General features: G+C 38.3%; 1 long non-coding RNA gene across 1 annotated transcript in view; it reads right to left on the bottom strand.

Moving 5' to 3' along the window:
- Positions 1-1,362: 1,362 nt before the first annotated feature.
- Positions 1,363-6,000, bottom strand: part of LOC106990546 (uncharacterized) — a 324,047-nt gene continuing 319,409 nt past the window's right edge. The window contains exon 7 of the long non-coding RNA XR_009598662.1: positions 1,363-4,031. This is a non-coding gene — a long non-coding RNA (uncharacterized LOC106990546). The remainder of the gene's footprint in view (positions 4,032-6,000) is intronic.

The raw sequence follows: 6,000 nt of genomic DNA, 5'->3' as shown, positions 1-6,000 counted from the left end.
TTCTTCATAGTCCAAGTCTCACATCCATACATGACCACAGGAAAAACCATAGCCTTGACTAGACGGACCTTAGTCAGCAAAGTAATGTGTCTGCTTTTGAATATGCTATCTAGGTTGGTCATAACTTTTCTTCCAAGGAGTAAGCGTCTTTCAATTTCATGGCTGCAGTCACCATCTGCAGTGATCTTGGAGCCCCCCCCCCCCAAAAAAAAAAAGTCTGACACTATTTCCACTGTTTCCCCATCTATTTCCCATGAAGTGATGGGACCAGATGCCATGATCTTCGTTTTCTGAATGTTGAGCTTTAAGCCAACTTTTTCACTCTCCTCTTTCACTTTCATCAAGAGGCTTTTTAGTTCCTCTTCACTTTCTGCCATAAGGGTGGTGTCATCTGCATATCTGAGGTTATTGATATTTCTCCTGGCATTCTTGATTCCAGCTTGTGTTTCTTCCAGTCCAGCGTTTCTCATGATGTACTCTGCATAGAAGTTAAATAAGCAGGGTGTCAATATACAGCCTTGACGTACTCCTTTTCCTATTTGGAAGCAGTTTGTTGTTCCATGTCCAGTTCTAACTATTGCTTCCTGACCTGCATACAGGTTTCTCAAGAGGGAGGTTAGGTGGTCTGGTATCCCCATCTCTTTCAGAATTTTCCACAGTTTATAGTGATCCACACAGTCAAAGGTTTTGGCATAGTCAATAAAGCAGGAATAGATGTCTTTCTGGAACTCTCTTGCTTTTTCCATGATCCAGCGGATGTTGGCAATTTGATCTCTGGTTCCTCTGCCTTTTCTAAAACCAGCTTGACCATCAGGAAGTTCATGGTTCACGTATTGCTGAAGCCTGGCTTGGAGAATTTTGAGCATGACTTTACTAGCATGTGAAATGAGTGCAATTGCGTGGTAGTTTGAGCATTCTTTGGCATTGCCTTTCCTTGGAATTGGAATGAAAACTGACCTTTGCCAGTCCTGTGGCCACTGCTGAGTTTTCCAAATTTGGTGGCATATTGAGTGCAACACCTTCACAGCATCATCTTTTAGGATTTGAAACAGCTCAACTGAAATTCCATCACCTCCACTAGCTTTGTTCATAGTGATGCTTTCTAAGGCCCACTTGAATTCACATTCCAGGATGTCTGGCTCTAGATGAGTGATCACACCATCGTGATTACCTGGGTCGTGAAGATATTTTTTGACAGTTCTTCTGTGTATTCTTGCCACCTCTTGTTAATATCTTCTGCTTCTGTTGGGTCCAGACCATTTCTGTCTTTTATCAAGCCCATCTTTGCATAATATGTTCCCTTGGTATCTCTAATTTTCTTGAAGAGATCTCTAGTCCTTCCCATTCTGTTCTTTTCCTCTATTTCTTTGCATTGATCACTGAAGAAGGCTTTCTTATCTCTTCTTGCTATTCTCTGGAACTCTATATTCAGATGCTTATATCTTTCCTTTTCTCCTTTGCTTTTCACCTCTCTTCTTTTCACAGCTATTTGTAAGTCCTCCCCAGATAGCCATTTTGCTTTTTTACATTTCTTTTCCATGGGGATGGTCTTGATCCCTGTCTCCTGTACAATGTCACAAACCTCATTCCATAGTTCATCAGGCACTCTATCAGATCTAGGCCCTTAAACCTATTTCTTACTTCCACAGCATAATCATAAGGGATTTGATTTAGGTCATATCTGAATCATCTAGTCGTTTTCCCTACTTTCTTCAATTTGAGTCTGAATTTCGTAATAAGGAGTTCATGATCTGAGCCAAAGTCAGCTCCTGCTCTTGTTTTTGTTGACTCCATCTTTGGCTGCAAAGAATATAATCAGTCTGATTTTGGTGTTGACCATCTGGTGATGTCCATGTGTAGAGTCTTCTCTTGTGTTGTTGGAAGAGGGTGTTTGCTATGACCAGTGCATTTTCTTGGAAAAACTCTATTAGTCTTTGCCCTGCTTCATTCCACATTCCAAGGCCAAATCTGCCTGTTACTCCAGGTGTTTCCTGACTTCCTACTTTTGCATTCCAGTCCCCTATCATGAAAAGGACATCTTTTTTGGGTGTTAGTTCTAAAAGGTCTTGTAGGTCTTCATAAAACCGTTCAACTTCAGTTTCTTCAGCGTTACTGGTTGGGGCATAGACTTGGATTACCATGATATTGAATGGTTTGCCTTGGAAACAGAGATCATTCTGTCATTTTTGAGATTGCATCCAAGTACTGCATTTCAGACTCTTTTGTTGACCACGATGGCTACTCCATTTCTTCTGAGGGATTCCTGCCCGCAATAGTAAGTATAATGGTCATCTGAGTTAAATTCACCCATTCCAGTCCATTTTAGTTCGCTGATTCCTAGAATGTCGACGTTCACTCTTGCCATCTCTTGTTTGACCGCTTCCAATTTGCCTTGATTCATGGACCTGACATTCCAGGTTCCTATGCAATATTGCTGTTTACAGCATCAGATCTTGCTTCTGTCACCAGTCCCATCCACAGCTGGGTATTGTTTTTGCTTTGGCTCCATCCCTTCATTCTTTCTGGAGTTTTTTCTTCACTGATCTCCAGTAGCATATTGGGCACCTACTGACCTGGGGAGATCCTCTTTCAGCATCCTATCATTTTGCCTTTTCATACTGTTCATGGGGTTCTCAAGGCAAGAATACTGAAGTGGTTTGCCATTCGCTTCTCCAGTGGACCACATTCTGTCATTGTACTTAATTTTATTAAAAGGACCTTGATTCTACCCTCTACCCTATTGATTTTTTTTTAAATTTTGGATCTTTTAAAATTACAGCACAACATGGATGGATCCAGTGATGATCATACTAAGCGAAGTAAGTCAGAAAGAGAAAGATAAATATCATATGATGTCACTGATATGCGGAGTCTGAAATATGACACAAAAGAACTTATCTATGAAACAGGAACAGAGTCACAGGCATCAAGACTGGTGGTTGCTGGTGGCAGGCAGGTGAGGGCAGGAGGGATTGGGAGTTTGGAGTTAGCAGATACAAATTATTATACATTAGACAGATAAACAACAAGGTCCTACTGTATAGCACAGGGAACTATACCTAATATCCTGTAATAAACCATAAAGAATATGAAGCTGAATCACTTTGCTATACACCAGAAACTAATACAACACTGTCAATCAACTATACTTCAATAAAATAAATTATTAAAAAAACATTAAAATTGCAAGACAAAATATCTTTACTTTTGGTTCTTGCTTTGATTACAACCTCAAAGCTTACACTCTCCAATTCTTACTAAGAAAAGAGCTAGAATTCATACATATATCTGCATATTCTAAATTTTCTAAGATCAACCTTGACCATCAAAATAATATGTATTTTACACTATTTTTGTTGCCTCTTAGAAAAATACTCACAAAGCTTCAGCACTCTGCCATTGACCTACACTTAGAGATGTTATCTACTGAGAGTAAACCTATGGATCGCTATTTATTCATTGTAGTGATGATATTAAAGATATCACCAGGGATCACCTAAAAAGGACTAATGGGAAATATTTCTTCTGACTGCAACACGTAGGAAAGCAATGATTCTTATAAACAATTGAGTCGTATTTATTGTCTGGATATTATTTCTTGTAAATAATGGTGTCCCTCTCTGCTTTGGCTCTCCATTAACTTACACAATACAATATACGTATTGATGTGTTAATTTTATTTCTGAATGTATGAGTTTCTTATTGCTGCATAATAAATTATCTAAAACATTAGGGCTTAAAAAGCAGTAAACATTTATTACCTGACAGTTTCTGTGGGTGCTGCTTTGCTGAGTGTCTCTGTTCCAAGGTCTCATACATGTCTGTGATCAAATTTTGGCCAGGGCTGTCTTCTCAACTAAGGGCTTATGGAAAGGAGCATCTGCTTTCTTGGAATCACTTATCTGGTTGCTGATAGGATGTGACTCTTCACAGGATGTTGGACTGAAGTCCTTAGTTTGTCCTTGTTGGTCAGAGGACTCACTCAGTTATTGAGGTGCCTTGATCACAAGTCATCTCACATTCATGGCAGACTGAGAAAGCAACAGAGAAGATGTAAGTCACTGTCTTTTTGGAACCTAATCTCAGAAGTGATCACTTCTGATACATTCTATTCAATTAAAAGGAAGCCACCAGGTCCAGCTTATATTCGAAGGGATGGAACTGCACAAAAGCATGGAGACAAAGAGGTGAGGTCCTTGGGAGCCAATGCAGAGGCTATTATTTTTATTTTTTTATACAGATTTCCCCTTTGCCTTAGTCCTCATTATTTTTATTCTTTGTACTATGCATACTCAACAACCTTCCTTAAAAGCAAACACATATCATATGAAAATGTGGTATGTCTTCAATAAATTTCTATTGTGTTAGATTGAACAGCCTCAGTCATTCACTTTAACAACTGCAATAATTATTAATCCATCCATTACATGTAGATCTGTTTTGAGAACTAGGCACACTATCCATTTTAAAAAGGAAGAAAAAAGTCCTGCCTTCCAGAGTGGGTGTGGGGAGTCAGTATGGAAAGCAAAATTCTAGTTATCATCCATTCAGTCCTTTAAAAGTCATCAGCCAGTGTCCACTATTTTTCAGGTACCCCTTCCGGCCATAAGGCATTTTGATTTTCTAAGATAACAGCATCACTCAGGGAGAAGTTGGAGCTTAGGTTCTAGTTGAGAATCAGAGATTGGAGGAGGCTGTATGTTTCACACAAAATCTTGTAATGCTTTGTAGTGAAAAGTTTAGTGGTTTTCTATTTTTCGTTATGACATCTGCGTAAATATCATGTACTCCATGCAAAAAATGCAGTATCTGAATAATTCTCAAGTGAACATGCCCATGTCGGAGCAAGCATGACAGAATGACCACACCAAAAAGCCACATGCTCAGAAGGGAGGGCCCTGTGGTTCCTCGTGGGCTCTTGATTATGGAAGTTAGAGGCTTCAATTCTCGAAACTTTTTTTTATTAGACAATGGGTACCACACAATTTATCCAAAGTGATAGAAGAAATTTTAGTTGGTGAGTTTTATTAAAGTACCACAAATACAAAATGTGCACAAGTTGTTCAGTGTTTAAAAATAAATTTTTTTATCTAGAGAGCTCAAAAGTCTAGGGAGGTGAAATAAATGATAAAGATTATAATTCTGTATTTTAGAAAGATGTGATGCAAACAAGTCAAAGAGTCCTTAGCTCATTTAGTAATGAAAGGGCTACAATTTCCTTCCTCATGCCTCTTGCCCCAGAGTCCCTTCTAATGCATCACACCATGATGTTCTAAAAGAAAAATTACCTATATAGAATCTATCTGGAGAGACTCAAACATTTTTTATATATTTACAGCTTAAATATTCAGTAACAAATGCTTAAGTAATTCTTCATGTCCTGAATATTCATTGAAAGGACTGATGCTGAAGTTCCAATACTTTGGCCACCTGATGCAAAGAGCTGACTCATTGGAAAAGACCCTAATTAATGCTGAGAAAGACTGAGGGCGAGAGGAAAAGGGGACAACAGAGAATGAGATGATTGGAGGGCATCACTGACTCAAAATGGACATGAGTTTAAGCAAACACAGGGAGATAGTGAAGGAGAGGGAAGCGTGGCATCCTGCAGTTCACAGGGTCACAAAGGGTCACACATGACTTCATGAATGAACAAGGAGAACGATAATTAAGTGTTCAAGGAAAATCTGAAAAAAATCCGAGTTGAACAAATTTAAATAGGTTTTTCTATGGAAAGATTTGTCTGAGCCTCTAACATGTTAAAGCTCAATGTTAATTTTATTTACCATCTAAATGTTTATTAGTGGGAATTATATTTTTTAATATAAATCCTCTTTGCTGGCTGTAAATAAACCCAATCTCGTCTGGGTACATTTTCTTTTTTAAGACACATTGGATTTGATTTTCTAGTTTTTGAATATAAATTATTTTTAGAATTTTTACACCTATATTACAAAGTAAAATTGATCTGCACATTTTCCTTTTACATGGCTTTTTTGG

Source organism: Ovis aries, chromosome 26 (assembly GCF_016772045.2).
Source record: "Ovis aries strain OAR_USU_Benz2616 breed Rambouillet chromosome 26, ARS-UI_Ramb_v3.0, whole genome shotgun sequence".
Classification (NCBI taxonomy): domain Eukaryota; kingdom Metazoa; phylum Chordata; class Mammalia; order Artiodactyla; family Bovidae; genus Ovis; species Ovis aries.
This window is presented reverse-complemented; position numbering and strand designations above follow the sequence as displayed.